Genomic DNA, 17966 nt, shown 5'->3' with positions numbered 1-17966 from the left:
ATGCGTTTTGGCATTCGCTTGACCATTCAAAAGGAACATTCTTTTTACATAATCTAGTTATGTGCCGTGAATAGTCGGCGAAGTTCTTTATAAATCGACGATAATAGTTGCAGAATGCTACAAATCGTCTTGCGCTGTCTGCATCGTGAGGGACAGGATAATTTTTGATGACGTCATATTTTTTGTCATCTGGCAAAACTCCTTTGTCTGTGCATTTGTGACCTAGGAATGTCACTTCATGCATGAAAAATGAACATTTTTCCGGATGCAACTTTAGGTTATGTTTCCTACATATATTAAAAACATCAGTTAAGTTTTTAATCATGTGTTTTTCGGAACATCCTATCACCATTAAGTCATCCATATAAAGGAATGCCTGAGAAGGTTCTAAACCAGAGAATGATATAGTCATCATTCTCTGAAATGAATTTGGTGCTATTTTGAGACCAAATGGTAATCGCGTGAAGCGATATGAGCCATTGCTTGTTGAAAAAGATGTTATATTTCTTGAGTTTTCTTCAAGTTCTATTTGATGGAAACCTGACATCAAGTCAAGGCATGAAAAGTATTTAGCTCGACCTAGTTGATCTAAAATGTCATCAATTCTAGGGAGTGGGAATTTATCAGAAAGTAGTTTCTTATTAATTTGACGATAGTCAATTACTAATCGCCATTTCTTTTGTTCTGAATTCGGTAATGATTTTTTCGGAACTAGCAAGAGTGGGCTGTTATATTCAGATACAGATGGTTCTACGATTTTGTCGTTAATTAATTTCCCTACTTGTTTTTGAATTTCTTCGATATGGCTATGCGGGCTTCTGTAGTTCTTAATATAAATGGGTTCATCATCTTTAAGTCTTAATGTTTGTTTATAAAAATTATTTGTTGATATTGGTTCGGTTTCCAGTCCGAACACATCACTATACTTTGTGCATAATTCAGTTAATTGACTTTTAAATTGTTCTGGAAAATTTTTCTTCAGTAATGATAGTACTTTTTCGCTTCTATCTTCTAGATTGGTATTATGAATGTCATAATCTTTAAGATTTTCATATTTGATTTTGTTTACTTTGACCATTTGGTCGAAATTAGTGGTATTTAGAAGTCGAATATATACATTTTTTGATGCTGCTATTGTATTCGCAACATAAATTCCATTATGTATTTCCTGATTAGGAACGAATATTTGATCATTTACGCTATTGATGTCTATTTTCCGAATAACTTGTGATCTGGCTGGCAGAAGAACTGTATTGTTGCCAGCGCTATATGTTATTGGGACATATATTGGATAATTTAAATTTTGGGGTCTAATTATAAACCAGTCTTCACTTGGTTTGAAGTCAAGTTGGCAATTGAATTTTTTTTATAAAGTCAATGCCTATTATTCCATCACATGGTATTGAAAAATTTGAGTTTACCAAATGAAATTCATGTGGAATAATATATTTTGTTGATTGAAGATCTATTAGGGTTGTTCCTTGAGACTTTATTACACCTTGGCCTATGCCTTGGATGTTTATTATTTTGTCATCCTGAATTTTGAAGTTATCTGAATTAACTTTTAAAAGTGAGATATCTGCACCAGTATCAATGAGAAATGTTAACTTGTTATCAGTTGAATTATTGTAAAAAGTTACGAATATATTAAGACTATAATTGATGGAATGAACTCTAGCATTTATTGATTGTTTCCTAAAGGGGTCTGTGAGTTTTCCGACGTGTTTTGCGTCACTATCACATTGTTGGTATTGTAACCTTGGTTGGAGTTGCCGCGGCCTCTACCTTGGTTTCGGCCTCGTCTTCCTCCACGGTTGTTATAGTTATTACTATTATTGTTGCCTCGGTTGTAATTGTTGCCATTTCTGCCGCGATTATAACCTCGGCCCCCTCTATTATTGTTATTTGCACCTCGTCGATAATAGAGTACAGTGTTACTCTGACCTGTTATCTCCGTGCAGCTGTTTACAAATTTAGATATGGCATCATTCATGTTTGTGAATGTGCCTGCTTGCATGATAAGTTTTACCTTATCAATGGAGCAATTTTTCGTCATGGCCTTTACAGCTGTGGTAGTGCTGTATTTATTGGCAAGAGTTTGGCCTAAACCTTCACTGATATAGGCGCCTTCAAGGGCCTTTGTCAGTTTCTCCACCTCTTGGGTGTATTGGTTGGCCGTTTTACTCTTTTGTTGGAGACTGAGAAGCTTAGCTGATATAACTTCTACCGATTCTCCTTTAACTGCACTTGACAGTTGAGTAATGATTGCAGCAATTGTCTGCTCATTACTTATGAGGTTTCTTGCATGGCCTTTAAGTTTGGTTTTTATAACCGAAACAGCTAGAGACTCATGCTCACCTTTGATTGTATCTACAATGTTTAGAGCATCTATAAAACTTGTTAAGTTTTCAGCCTTACCGTCAAAGTCGGGTATAAGCTTTGATGCTGTATTCAGAAAATCAATATTGGACTGTGCCATTATGTTTTCTGTTTTAAATTTTTCCTGATTAGTGTCTTCAGCTAATGTTAATATAGCTGGAATTGTTAGGTTTAGTAGGTCTTTATCCTCGATGTCGGTATATTTTTCTTCCGACTCGGTGACCTCTAAATCGATTTCTTCTGGTTCTATTGATTCAGATTGTTCGTCTGTATCAATCGTTAAAGGGGTATTTAGTATTGTTGGAATTGAAATTTCCAAACTAAATTTCCTTTTAACTGCTATCAAGTTTAATCGAAGTTTGATTAATAGTCTTGATAACTTAGACCAGTGTTCAGAATTAAGTGTTTCTCTATGTTCGTATATTAGTGTTCGTGCTTCATTAAAGCAGTCGACTAATGTAGATGCATGTTTTTTAATTGTTTCAGCCTGTATAGGCCTATTGGGCGATAAGCATTTATATGTCTTATCGAATTTAGTTTTAATATTTTTAATTGTTGTGCATATTTCATGCCATTCCATGCTCTAATTCTTACGAACTGTTATTATTTCTGTTGACCCTAGTATTGGGTTTGATATTTCTACAACTTCTGCGATAACATTTGGTATTGAATTTAATACCATGATTTCTTGTTCTCTTTCCAACCCGAACATTGGAAAGAACTCGCAGTTGTAGGTGTTAATGTATAATATTTGCAACTCGTAAAGGCTTACGGGTTGCTCGGCAAGTATAAAATATAGTCTACTTGCGAAGTGGGGGTCTCTACTTAATATTTCATTTATAGTATGTTTGATATTCTTTTTTTTTTTTTATATATATATGTAAAGATAATTTCTATTTAATTGAATATTCGAAATTTGTACGCAGGGTACTACTTTAGACCTTATCTAGGTCCAATGCCTTACTCAAGTATTTCTTCTTGAGGCATCTGTTATGTAGTTTGTACAATTTCGTTATCATACTCGCACATAGCAGTACTACTATTATTATGAGGAGTACCGTAATTATTTTAAGTTCGGGCTGTGATACCTGAACTGTATTGATTACGTTTGCGGTGGAGTCCGCTATATTGGAATTTTTGTCTAACATAGTAGACAGTTCCGAAATGATTGTCTTTAGGGGGTCTATCTTCGGTATGGAATTATCTTTAATGCTCATTCAATTTTAATGACATGTAATATAATTGTTTTACTTATTAGGTTTCCTAATTTTATTTCTAATTTTTATTTGATTTGCCTAATTTTAAATTGAAGAGAAAATTTATTTTAATTTGTGTTGAATATTTTTATATATTCAATGAAACGTTTTTTTTTTTGAAGTATTATATATAATGTTATTATATATAATATGAAAAATAAAAATCTATTTTTTCTTGTATTTTTAGAAAGAAAATTCTCTTTAAGAAAGTTATTTTTTTTTTTAATCCATTTTTAAAATGTTATTCATTTAAATTTAAAATGTAAAATTTTATTTTTGAAATAGAAAATTTAAAGTTGTTAAAGTTACACAAATTATTTGCAACTGAGTATATATACTCAGTGCCAGAGACATGGAAATTTGATAGTGCTAATGTGGTTGGCTCACAAGTCACAATTTACAATTCAATAGGATTTTAAAAAAAAATCTCCAACCACATTTTTTAGTATAAAGCCTAGCATAAAGTTTTGTTAGTATTTCCAAGCAGCGGTTTCCCGCCTCGGCTTGGGTTTATTTTAATTCTAAGGCAAATTGGGGCATTTGCATTTAAGCAGCCCGTTTGCGTGTCTTCGCACTTTGGCGAAGTTCTTGTTCAATGGCTTCCAAACGCTCTTGGTAGCGTTGTCGTGCTGATTCTTCTTTTGCCAACTGGGTCATTTCCTTGACCAGTCGGCGTTGTTGTAGTAGTTTAATCCTCCGTCCTGAGCGTTTGTGCTTTCGTAGTTGTTTCTTCTCCTGCCGTGCCCGGTACTCAGCTACTGTGAGTGGGCGTGGTCCATCGGCGTTGTTTAACTGCAACGCTTCCTCTAGCGTTGGCTGGTCCCGTTGCACTTGTGGTTGTGCATTGGCGAATTGTGGCTCGTCTGCCATCAATCGCCGCTTGTTCTTCTGTGTGTGCTGTGTTTGCGTGTTTTTGTGCGTTTTTGTGTGTGTTTTTGTGTGTTTTTGTGCTTTGTTTGTTTCAATTGAACATATATTTGCATTTAATGCGTCCAAGTACTACAAGTACATTTTAGTTATGTTTGTGTGTTCACACGTTGAATATAATAGGCACAAAATGTTGTTTTTTTTTTTTTTAACACAAACACAATACACGATACATAATCACAATACACAGAGGCACAACACAGAGGCAGACTCGAGACCAAGTCACGGTCGCCATGTAATAAGTAATAAGTAATAGCTCAGTGTAATAGACATTGAACAGCTCAGAGCGTCTGTTCCGCTTGAATCGTTTTATTAGAATGAATCCTATGTTGCTGTCTTTGGGTACAGCTACCCGTACATGGTGTTCTTACATATTGTACATATTGTATATACATATACATGTGTATGCAGAAGGCATACATATGTTATGTATGGCTTGACCACTTGAGCTGCTAAGTGCATGCTCAGCATTCTCACGCTCCGCGATCGGCTTATGTATAAGCGTTAGATCGTATTTCATTGGCTGGAGTGTTTATGTAAGTGCATGTGGTCTTTGATGTGAATTATGTTTATTTGTGTTTGCAACAAAGTGTCACAATGTATGTACGTTACTTATATATATGTAGAGTAGAGTTATAGTGAGGGTAGATACACTACACATTAATCAAGAACGAAAGTTAGAGGTTCGAAGGCGATCAGATACCGCCCTAGTTCTAACCATAAACGATGCCAGCTAGCAATTGGGTGTAGCTACTTTTATGGCTCTCTCAGTCGCTTCCCGGGAAACCAAAGCTTTTGGGCTCCGGGGGAAGTATGGTTGCAAAGCTGAATCTTAAAGGAATTGACGGAAGGGCACCACCAGGAGTGGAGCCTGCGGCTTAATTTGACTCAACACGGGAAAACTTACCAGGTCCGAACATAAGTGTGTAAGACAGATTGATAGCGCTTTCTCGAATCTATGGGTGGTGGTGCATGGCCGTTCTTAGTTCGTGGAGTGATTTGTCTGGTTAATTCCGATAACGAACGAGACTCAAATATATTAAATAGATATCTTCAGGATTAGGGTGCTGAAGCTTATGTAGCCTTCACTCATGGTGGCAGTAAAATGTTTATTGTGTTTGAATGTGTTTATGTAAGTGGAGCCGTACCTGTTGGTTTGTCCCATTATAAGGACACTAGCTTCTTAAATGGACAAATTGCGTCTAGCAATAATGAGATTGAGCAATAACAGGTCTGTGATGCCCTTAGATGTCCTGGGCTACACGCGCGCTACAATGAAAGTATCAACGTGTATTTCCTAGACCGAGAGGTCCGGGTAAACCGCTGAACCACTTTCATGCTTGGGATTGTGAACTGAAACTGTTCACATGAACCTGGAATTCCCAGTAAGTGTGAGTCATTAACTCGCATTGATTACGTCCCTGCCCTTTGTACACACCGCCCGTCGCTACTACCGATTGAATTATTTAGTGAGGTCTCCGGACGTGATCACTGTGACGCCTTGCGTATTACGGTTGTTTCGCAAAAGTTGACCGAACTTGATTATTTAGAGGAAGTAAAAGTCGTAACAAGGTTTCCGTAGGTGAACCTGCGGAAGGATCATTATTGTATAATATCCTTATCGTTAATAAACATTTGTTATAATACAAATAAACACAATTTACCAAAATAAAAATATTACAAAATGATTCCACGGAATCAAAAGTTAAAGTCAAAATAAAATGAAGATGGCTTTTATTTTATATGTGGGGCTTGGCAACCTCATAAAAAGACTTTAACATTATTAATGTTGTTGTGCGTATTTGTGGCAGTACTTACTACTACAATGGCGTTTCCTATAAAAACAAATTCTCGAAAATGGAAATCGAAGAAACTAAACAAAATTTGAAAGTAGAAGTCGAATTAAAATTAAAATAATTTTGAATGTGGTAATCGAAATAAGTGTGTGTGTATATGGACCATAATATACACGCGTGGCGAATATGTATTGTTCATCTATGTTATGAGCATACGTTGGCTAATGCAACAACCTAAAATATACAATGTTTGTACCTATCATCCATCAGGTTATTGTTTTATATAAATTTTGCAGTATGTGTCACCCAAAATAGCAAACCATAACCAGATTATTATGATACATAATGCTTATATGAAACTAAGACATATCGCAACATTTATTTTTAGGTATAAAAATAAATTTATTGAAGGAATTGATATATGCCAGTAAAATGGTGTATTTTTAATTTCTTTCAATAAAAACAATATTGATATTATATAAAAATGAATTATAAAACTCTAAGCGGTGGATCACTCGGCTCATGGGTCGATGAAGAACGCAGCAAACTGTGCGTCATCGTGTGAACTGCAGGACACATGAACATCGACATTTTGAACGCATATCGCAGTCCATGCTGTTATGTACTTTAATTAATTTTATAGTGCTGCTTGGACTACATATGGTTGAGGGTTGTAAGACTATGCTAATTAAGTTGTTTATAAATTTTTTATAAGCCTATGGTATATTATTGGATTAAATAATGATTTTATTCATAATATTAAAAAAGAAATGAAAAACATTATCTCACATTTGAATGTAAAAAACGAAGAGAAATATTTTCTTTTTCAATCAAATAATACTGAGAAATGTCTAGCATAAAAAATTGAAATATTTTTCATCTAGAATTGTCTCTTATTAATGATTCGGAAAAAGAAAAATCTTGGTTTTGTTATTATTCTTCGTTGGTTCGTTAAATGGATAAAAAATAACTTTGCTTACAAGAACTATTGGAACTATTTATAACGAATTTAATTGATTGTTTTATCATTTATATATAAAGAATTTATGGCAAAATATAGTTATATATACAACCTCAACTCATATGGGACTACCCCCTGAACTTAAGCATATTAATTAGGGGAGGAAAATAAACTAACAAGGATTTTCTTAGTAGCGGCGAGCGAAAAGAAAACAGTTCAGCACTAAGTCACTTTGTCTATATGGCAAATGTGAGATGCAGTGTATGGAGCGTCAATATTCTAGTATGAGAAATTAATGATTTAAGTCCTTCTTAAATGAGGCCATTTACCCATAGAGGGTGCCAGGCCCGTATAACGTTAATGATTACTAGATGATGTTTCCAAAGAGTCGTGTTGCTTGATAGTGCAGCACTAAGTGGGTGGTAAACTCCATCTAAAACTAAATATAACCATGAGACCGATAGTAAACAAGTACCGTGAGGGAAAGTTGAAAAGAACTCTGAATAGAGAGTTAAACAGTACGTGAAACTGCTTAGAAGTTAAGCCCGATGAACCTGAATATCCGTTATGGAAAATTCATCATTAAAATTGTAATATTTAAATAATATTATTAAGAATAATGTGCATTTTTTCCATATAAGGACATTGTAATCTATTAGCATATCCCAAATTTATCATAAAATATAACTTATAGTTTATTCCAATTAAATTGCTTGCATTTTAACACAGAATAAATGTTATTAATTTGATAAAGTGCTGATAGATTTATATTATTACAGAGCGTTAATTTTTCGGAATTATATAATGGCATAATTATCATTGATTTTTGTGTTTATTATATGCTCTTGTATGATTAACAATGCGAAAGATTCAGGATACCTTCGGGACCCGTCTTGAAACACGGACCAAGGAGTCTAACATATGTGCAAGTTATTGGGATGTAAACCTAATAGCGTAAATAACTTGACTAATAATGGGATTAGTTTTTTAGCTATTTATAGCTAATTAACACAATCCCGGGGCGTTCTATATAGTTATGTATAATGTATATTTATATTATTTATGCCTCTAACTCGAACGTACATTGAGCATATATGCTGTGACCCGAAAGATGGTGAACTATACTTGGTATGGTGAACTTATACTTAATATTATATAAAATAATCTTATCTGGTAAAGCGAATGATTAGAGGCCTTAGGGTCGAAACGATCTTAACCTATTCTCAAACTTTAAATGGGTAAGAACCTTAACTTTCTTGATATGAAGTTCAAGGTTATGATATAATGTGCCCAGTGGGCCACTTTTGGTAAGCAGAAATGGCGCTGTGGGATGAACCAAACGTAATGTTACGGTGCCCAAATTAACAACTCATGCAGATACCATGAAAGGCGTTGGTTGCTTAAAACAGCAGGACGGTGATCATGGAAGTCGAAATCCGCTAAGGAGTGTGTAACAACTCACCTGCCGAAGCAACTAGCCCTTAAAATGGATGGCGCTTAAGTTGTATACCTATACATTACCGCTAAAGTAGATGATTTATATTACTTGTGATATAAATTTTAAAACTTTAGTGAGTAGGAAGGTACAATGGTATGCGTAGAAGTGTTTGGCGTAAGCCTGCATGGAGCTGCCATTGGTACAGATCTTGGTGGTAGTAGCAAATAATCGAATGAGACCTTGGAGGACTGAAGTGGAGAAGGGTTTCGTGTGAACAGTGGTTGATCACGAGTTAGTCGGTCCTAAGTTCAAGGCGAAAGCCGAAAATTTTCAAGTAAAACAAAAATGCCTAACTATATAAACAAAGCGAATTTAATACACTTGAATAATTTTGAACGAAAGGGAATACGGTTCCAATTCCGTAACCTGTTGAGTATCCGTTTGTTATTAAATATGGGCCTCGTGCTCATCCTGGCAACAGGAACGATATCGGAAGAGTTTTCTTTTCTGTTTTATAGCCGTACTACCATGGAAGTCTTTCGCAGAGAGATATGGTAGATGGGCTAGAAGAGCATGACATATACTGTTGTGTCGATATTTTCTCCTCGGACCTTGAAAATTTATGGTGGGGACACGCAAACTTCTCAACAGGCCGTACCAATATCCGCAGGTGGTCTCCAAGGTGAAGAGTCTCTAGTCGATAGAATAATGTAGGTAAGGGAAGTCGGCAAATTAGATCCGTAACTTCGGGATAAGGATTGGCTCTGAAGATTGAGATAGTCGGGCTTGATTGGGAAACAATAACATGGTTTATGTGCTCGTTCTGGGTAAATAGAGTTTCTAGGATTTATGTTAGTTACTTGTTCCCCGGATAGTTTAGTTACGTAGCCAATTGTGGAACTTTCTTGCTAAAATTTTTAAGAATACTATTTGGGTTAAACCAATTAGTTCTTATCAATTATAACGATTATCAATTAACAATCAATTCAGAACTGGCACGGACTTGGTGAATCCGACTGTCTAATTAAAACAAAGCATTGTGATGGCCCTAACGGGTGTTGACACAATGTGATTTCTGCCCAGTGCTCTGAATGTCAAAGTGAAGAAATTCAAGTAAGCGCGGGTCAACGGCGGGAGTAACTATGACTATAACTATAACTATGGGGATCAGGGGTATTTGCGAGCAGAGGGGGAGTATTTTTCTGTAATTCGTAAGTCATATCATATGATGTACGGAAAGGGAATGGTACTCTGTAACTCACAAGTCTCTCCTTTACTCAAGTCGACTCAAAACCTCCTCGTGGTGGTCCCCGGTAATGCTAAACTTGTTTAGCAGCTAATTTGAGCGGCAAAACTTTTCCGATGGGTTGGTTCCCCAGAGGAAATTTATTCATATTGGTACTACAAACACAAATAACGAGCCTCGGATAACTTTACACAATCTGATGACGACCCGACCCCCCGTGGATATCTTCCCGGAGGACCAATATGAACCAAACGCAGCGGCTACTCTATCTAGGGTTCCCTGCACAGTATGTGGACGGTCCTTTAACAGCAAGAGAGGACTCGGTGTTCACATGCGATCTCGGCACCCAGACGAACTTGATGAAGAACGTCGACGTGTCGATATAAAGTCAAGGTGGAGTGAGGAAGAGAAGTGGATGATGGCGAGAAAGGAGGTTGAGCTCACAGCAAATGGACATAAACACATGAACAAGCAACTAGCGGTGTATTTTGCAAACCGCAGCGTCGAAGCCATCAAAAAGCTAAGACAGAGGGGCGATTATAAGGAGAAAATAGAGCAGATAAGAGGGCAATCTGCTCTCGTCCCGGAAGTTGCAAATCTAACCATAAGGCGCCGCCCTAGTAGAAGTGAGCAAAACCACCAAGTAACAACATCAGAAACAACTCCAATCACTCCCCTCGAACAGTAGAACAGGGAAATTTTGCGGAAACTGCGTGGGTATAGCCCCGTAGAATGCCATTCCAAATGGAGAGCCCAAGAGCTACAAACGATCATTGACAGGGCAGAGCTCGAGGGAAAGGAAATCACTCTCCAATGCTTATCGCTATATCTCTTGGGAATTTTTCCGGCACAGGGTGTACGAGACACGCTGACGAGGCCTCCTCGGAGACCTCGGAATAGGAGAGAAAGCAGAAGGCAGCAGTATGCTGTCGTCCAGCGTAACTGGGATAAGCATAAAGGAAGATGCATCAAGTCCTTGCTAAATGGAACTGATGAGTCGGTAATGCCAAGCCAAGAAGTAATGGTTCCCTACTGGAGAGAAGTAATGACTCAGCCTAGCCCAAGCTCTTGCAGTGGAGAAGTGATACAAATGGATCACTCGCTTGAGAGGATTTGGTCTGCTATTACGGAGCATGACCTTCGGGCGTCAAGAATCTCATTATCTTCATCTCCGGGGCCTGACGGGATAACTCCAAAATCTGCCAGGGAGGTGCCGTCAGGTATTATGTTGCGAATAATGAACCTAATTCTATGGTGCGGTAATCTACCACACTCTATCCGACTGGTCTTCATCCCGAAGACGGTGACGGCGAAGCGACCGCAAGACTTTCGTCCAATATCGGTGCCTTCAGTCCTGGTAAGACAGCTAAATGCAATATTGGCAACCCGGTTGAACTCATCAATCAATTGGGACCCGCGCCAGCGTGGCTTCTTACCTACCGACGGATGTGCCGATAATGCGACGATAGTTGACTTAGTCTTGAGGCATAGCCATAAGCACTTTAGATCTTGCTACATAGCAAATTTAGATGTAAGCAAGGCATTCGATTCTTTATCGCATGCATCTATATATGACACCTTACGTGCTTATGGTGCGCCAAAGGGCTTCGTTGACTACGTACAGAATACGTACGAGGGTGGCGGTACCAGTCTCAATGGGGACGGTTGGAGTTCAGAGGAATTCGTCCCTGCCAGAGGAGTGAAGCAGGGTGACCCTTTGTCTCCTATTCTATTTAACTTGGTAATGGACAGGTTACTTAGAAACCTACCCAGCGAAATTGGTACCAAAGTCGGAAATGCCATTACTAACGCGGCCGCGTTTGCAGATGATTTGGTACTATTTGCTGAAACTCGAATGGGACTTCAAGTATTGTTGGACAAAACGCTGGATTTTCTATCTCTCGTCGGCCTCAAACTTAATGCCGACAAATGTTTTACCGTTGGCATTAAGGGCCAGCCGAAACAGAAGTGTACCGTGCTAGAGGCACAGAGCTTCTACGTAGGCTCAAGGGAGATTCCATCACTGAAGCGAACGGACGAGTGGAAGTACTTAGGCATCAACTTCACTGCAACCGGGAGGGTTCGATGCAATCCGGCCGAGGACATTGGTCCAAAGCTACAAAGATTGACAAAGGCCCCCTCAAACCACAACAGAGGATGTTCGCCCTTAGGACTGTCCTTATCCCACAGCTCTATCACAAGTTAGCCCTTGGGAGTGTGACGATAGGCGTCCTACGAAAAACTGACAAACTAATAAGATATTATGTGCGAAGATGGCTAAATCTTCCGCTGGATGTGCCGATAGCATTCATTCATGCACCCCCAAAAAGTGGAGGTCTCGGAATTCCATCACTAAGATGGGTAGCTCCAATGTTAAGGCTAAGACGATTGAGTAACATTAAATGGCCTCACCTCACGCAAAACGAGGTAGCCAGCTCTTTCCTCGAAGCCGAAAAACAACGGGCCCGAGATAGATTATTGGCAGAACAAAATGAATTGTTATCGCGTCCGGCAATAGAAAAATATTGGGCGAACAAATTGTACCTCTCAGTTGATGGTAGCGGACTCCGTGAATAGGGCCATTGGGGACCGCAACACGGGTGGGTTAATCAACCCACGCGTTTACTAACAGGAAAGGAATATATAGACGGTATTCGTCTGCGGATAAATGCCCTACCCACGAAGTCTCGTACTACAAGGGGAAGGCACGAATTGGAACGACAGTGTCGTGCAGGATGTGACGCTCCCGAAACAACAAACCACATAATGCAAAAATGTTACCGATCGCATGGGAGGCGCGTAGCTAGACACAACTGCGTAGTAAATCGAATCAAGCGGGGACTTGAGGAGAGAGGCTGCGTGGTCATTGTTGAACCAAGTCTGCAGTGCGAATCCGGCCTTAATAAACCGGACCTGGTGGCACTACGACAAGATCACATTGATGTGATCGACATACAAATTGTGACAGACGGACACTCTATGGATGATGCACACCAGCGCAAAATCAATAGATACGACAGACCGGACATACGAACTGAATTGCGTCGCAGATTCGAAGCCGCAGGTGACATTGAATTCCATTCTGCCACCCTGAACTGGAGGGGGATCTGGAGTGGTCAATCCGTTAAAAGATTGACAGCAAGGGTCTCCTCAGCAAATATGATAGTCATATCATTAGCGTCCAGGTTATGAGAGGCAGTCTCGGTTGTTTTAAACAGTTCATGTACCTGAGCGGGTTTTCCCGTGATTGGACTTAGCTAAAACGTTTGGTTCAAATCATTTGCTTGCTGTCTTGGCATAACATCAATAAAGGCATAAACATCGCAAAATAATGGTTATATACAAATGGCTATGAGGATGGTTTTAGTACGTAGGCGTTGCGGAACTTCGGTTCAGATAGAGCAATGAATCGTGCATGCTAGGAAAACTGACCACACGCAGTGTTGACAGACCTAGTATCTTTCGATAGATTTCCATACCTCCGCGATCAAAAAAAAAAAAAATAGCCAAATGCCTCGTCATCTAATTAGTGACGCGCATGAATGGATTAACGAGATTCCTACTGTCCCTATCTATAGCTTCTAGTCCGGGACGCTTGTCTGGCGTATCCAGACACATACACCATGTTGATACATGCACCACTTGTGGGTGTTCAGGGTGTCGTGGTTGTAATCCCTTCAGTGTGGAACACGCCACGTAAAACAAGTTCGGAGAGATCTGAAAAGTCGTCATTGTCCCTATCTACTATCTAGCGAAACCACAGCCAAGGGAACGGGCTTGGAATAATTAGCGGGGAAAGAAGACCCTTTTGAGCTTGACTCTAATCTGGCAGTGTAAGGAGACATAAGAGGTGTAGAATAAGTGGGAGATATTAGACCTCGGTTTGGTATCGTCAATGAAATACCACTACTCTTATTGTTTCCTTACTTACTTGATTAAATGGAACGTGTATCATTTCCTAGCCATTATACGGATATATTTATTATATCTTATGGTATTGGGTTTTGATGCAAGCTTCTTGATCAAAGTATCACGAGTTTGTTATATAATCGCAAACAAATTCTTTAATAAAACGATGCATTTATGTATTTTTGATTTGAAAATTTGGTATAACTCCAATTACTCAGGTATGATCCAATTCAAGGACATTGACAGGTAGGGAGTTTGACTGGGGCGGTACATCTCTCAAATATCCTTTTGGTTTAAAGAGTTTTTAACAAGAGGTGTCAGAAAAGTTACCATAGGGATAACTGGCTTGTGGCGGCCAAGCGTTCATAGCGACGTCGCTTTTTGATCCTTCGATGTCGTCTCTTCCTATCATTGTGAAGCAAAATTTACCAAGCGTTGGATTGTTCACCCATGCAAGGGAACGTGAGCTGGGTTTAGACCGTCGTGAGACAGGTTAGTTTTACCCTACTAATGACAAATCGTTGTTGCGACAGCATTCCTGCGTAGTACGAGAGGAACCGCAGGTACGGACCAATGGCACAATACTTGTTTGAGCGAAAAGTGGTATGACGCTACGTCCGTTGGATTATGCCTGAACGCCTCTAAGGTCGTATCCGTGCTGGACTGCAATGATAAATAAGGGGCAATTTGCATTGTATGGCTTCTAAACCATTTAAAGTTTATATTTTATTTATAAACGACAATGGATGTGATGTCAATGTTATTTGTAACATAGTACATTAGGAGGATCTTCGATCACCTGATGCCGCGCATGAATGGATTAACGACGGACGTGTTTTCGTTGCGCTCGTGTACAGATTGCGAATAACTAAGTTTTCCTTGTTTGGAAAGTAATTAAATCGGTGATTTAGTGCTCCGCGTAAGTCGAGCGAAAATTGTCGAGTGTTAAAAACAAGCGGTTTGGAAATTATTAACAATAAACTATTGGAAATTTTCCACTCCGCACGTGCTGCGAGGCGAGCTTACGAGTAAGTTTTTCGAGTAAGCTTTTTGAGCAGCTGTCAAAAAGCTTATTGGTGGCAGTCACTACTAGGGTTTGTGTCTAGGGACAGTTTTAGTGCTACCAGACTCTACCGATAGGTGGAGCTCTGGAGCATCCACCTTTTGTCACTGAGCAAACGAGCATACGGTTGCTGGCGTCGACGGTAGGAGGAGCCACCATCGGAGTTATGCCGATGGAGAGCGACAGCAGCGCGAGTGCCTTGAGCGGAAGTAGTGCCTCGAGGAAGTCCAGACGAGGCAGGCGCAGAAGCCATCTGGCCTCTAAGAGCTCGGCGCCGACGCAGGCGAAATTGGTTGCCCTGGCATCGAATGGAGTGCCAGAACCCGTTGGTGTACTGGAGGAGGCGTTTTCGTCGCTGGAGGACGCCCGGGCGGCTACGGCAAACGCTGCCATCGATGCAACCCCCCCCCCCCCCACGCTGCTGCCACCGCTGCTGATCCTACTGCTGCCCCTGCTGCCGACCACACTGCTGCCTTCGCCGTTTCCACTGCTGCTAAAATTGTTGCCACCACTGCCACTGCCGCTACCGCTGCCGCCCGTGCTGGGCAAGCAGCTATGATGGCAGAGCTGTCGGCCACCCAGCGCATGGTGAGAACCAGCTTCCGCAGCCTAGTAGAAGTGGACACGGAAGAGCTCTCGTATGCTATCAGCCGCTACGATGAGCTGGTGTTGGCGTTAATGCTCCGGTGTGGAGAACTGGAGACGCGGCTCGCTATGCCGCCACCGCCGCCGCCGTCGTCGAATCCGTTGAAGATTACGGCCGCCAATGCTCCCCAGATGTCACAGGTTGCACCCATCGCTGCCCCGCGGACCACCAAGGTTCGCGAGACGTGGTCAGCGGTGGTGAAGTGCGACGACCCTGCGCTATCGGGGAAAGCTATAGCGGAAAAGGTGCGAACGATGGTTGCACCCTCCCTCGGAGTCAGAGTACATGAGGTACGTGAGCTCCGCCGAGGTGGTGGTGCGATCATTCGTACTCCTTCAGTTGGAGAGCTGCAGAAGGTGGTAGCATCAAAGAGGTTCGCTGAAGTTGGGCTAAATGTGGCACGAAATGCGGCCGAGAAGCCGAAGGTTGTCGTCTATGACGTCGACACAGCTATCGGCCCTGAGGAATTCATGCAGGAGCTCCATGGAAATAACTTCGACAGCGAAATGACTATGTCCCAGTTTAAGAAGTCCGTGCACCTGCTGACCAAGGCGTGGTCGGTAACTGACGGCGCCACAGTAAATGTGACGCTAGAGGTAGACGACCGGGCGATGGCGAAGCTTGATGTAGGTCGTGTCTACATCAAGTGGTTCTCATTCCGATGCCGAGCACAGGTCCGCACATACGCCTGCCACAGATGCGTGGGTTTCGACCACAAGGTCAGCGAATGCCGGCAGAAGGACAATGTTTGCCGCCAGTGCGGACGAGTGGGAATGGAGTGACCTCAACATCATTACTGTTGTGGCCGAACCAACTACCGCGCGCGAGTTACCACTTTCAGTGTTCCCCTGCAGACTTCCCGTACTACGCCTATGCCATCAACCGGGACTCTGAGCAGCACCAACACACACAACTTACAGAAGTATGCGAGACAGGGACAGAGAGTTACCACTTTCAGTGTTCCCCTGCAGACTTCCCGTACTACGCCTATGCCATCAACCGGGACTATGAGCAGCACCAACACACACAACTTACAGAAGTATGCGAGACAGAGACAGAGCGATCTACTTGCGGAACTATGTAGCAAAACACACACAACTTACAGAAGTATGCGAGACAGAGACAGAGCGATCTACTTGCGGAACTATGTAGCAAAACACACACATATATATATAAGAGCTGCCTGTGAGCAGCACAATTATCACTATTAAAAAACATTCGTTTTGTTCACTTCAACCAACGAAGACGTGTTTAATTAGAACAGTTTAAACATTCCATAACCAATACTACTAGGAAACATAGTTACCCTAACCCACGACTGGTAACTGGCGCAGTCGGACTCGTCATTGGACTAGAAGAAGAGCCGAGGACGAAGACCCCACGCAATGCAGATTGGAATAATATTATTAGCAAAATGTATACAAGTTAAGTGCATCGCATAAGAACCAACTAGGTTCCCGAGTGAAACAGGCGCCTATGCCCACTCGCAACGATCAACAAAGGGCCACCTAGGCTCACGGATGAAACAGGCGCCTATGCCCATCCGCAACGAAATGTTCAATCAGCAAGTGTATTCGTTAGCCGTGTTCTATTTGTTCACACGCTATCCTCTATATGGCAGTGTGAGGTGCCGAATTCATATCGGTCGAATAGTTCGCTTACATTACAGTAGCTGATGTGAACATACATACAAAACGTACAAAAAAATACATATATACAAACACACATATAATACATACATACACATATAGCATGTATATCAATTCGGCAGTTCTGCGCCACGACTCCGGCGCCTACCTAGCGTCGACGACGTCGCCTGGCTGGCGTTGCGAGTCGCCACCGCCGACTCACGACTAACAGCTAAATACAGCTAAGCCGAGAAACGGTAAATGTCGTCCGATCACGGGTATTACACAACTACTACCACAGGGTTTGTAACGGAAAAAATTAAAAAAAAAAAATATATATAATAAAAAATTTTGGCGCGACATCTATGGCGCCTAAGCCAGCGTCGTCTACGTCGCTGCCACAGACCACAGCTATGGTAAGGCAATATTAAAATTCTTTAGATCATTCAAGAGTTGTCCTCCAGTGAAGCAAGATCGTTGTGAAAATATCAATTTTGTATGCAAAAAACGCAAATCAAATATAAAAATATATAGTAACATTAATTGTGACACAAACATCTATACGCAAAAGACGTGAAAGTGACATTTGTAAATGCATTTAAGTGTTTACGCTAACAGTGAAACAAAGTGCACAAAGAAACTAAATCGTAAAATCGATACAAAATTCTTCGTTTTATTTTTTATCACAACCAAACAACAAACCATATTACAATAAGT

General features: G+C 40.6%; 1 long non-coding RNA gene, 1 other non-coding gene and 1 pseudogene across 2 annotated transcripts; all 3 read left to right on the top strand.

The window, feature by feature from the left end:
- The first annotated feature begins 6853 nt into the window (after nucleotides 1-6853).
- On the top strand, nucleotides 6854-7032 carry LOC117149119. The gene has a single exon (XR_004460048.1). It is a non-coding gene; the product is annotated as a 5.8S ribosomal RNA (ribosomal RNA).
- Nucleotides 7033-7427: 395 nt separating this feature from the next.
- On the top strand, nucleotides 7428-14824 carry LOC117149120 (annotated as a pseudogene).
- A 1679-nt stretch (nucleotides 14825-16503) lies between these two features.
- LOC117149118 lies at nucleotides 16504-17258 on the top strand. The gene is made up of 2 exons (XR_004460047.1): nucleotides 16504-16543; nucleotides 16915-17258. It is a non-coding gene; the product is annotated as an uncharacterized LOC117149118 (long non-coding RNA).
- Nucleotides 17259-17966: the final 708 nt, after the last annotated feature.

Source organism: Drosophila mauritiana, unplaced genomic scaffold, assembly GCF_004382145.1.
Source record: "Drosophila mauritiana strain mau12 unplaced genomic scaffold, ASM438214v1 U_151, whole genome shotgun sequence".
Classification (NCBI taxonomy): Eukaryota; Metazoa; Arthropoda; class Insecta; order Diptera; family Drosophilidae; genus Drosophila; species Drosophila mauritiana.
This window is presented reverse-complemented; position numbering and strand designations above follow the sequence as displayed.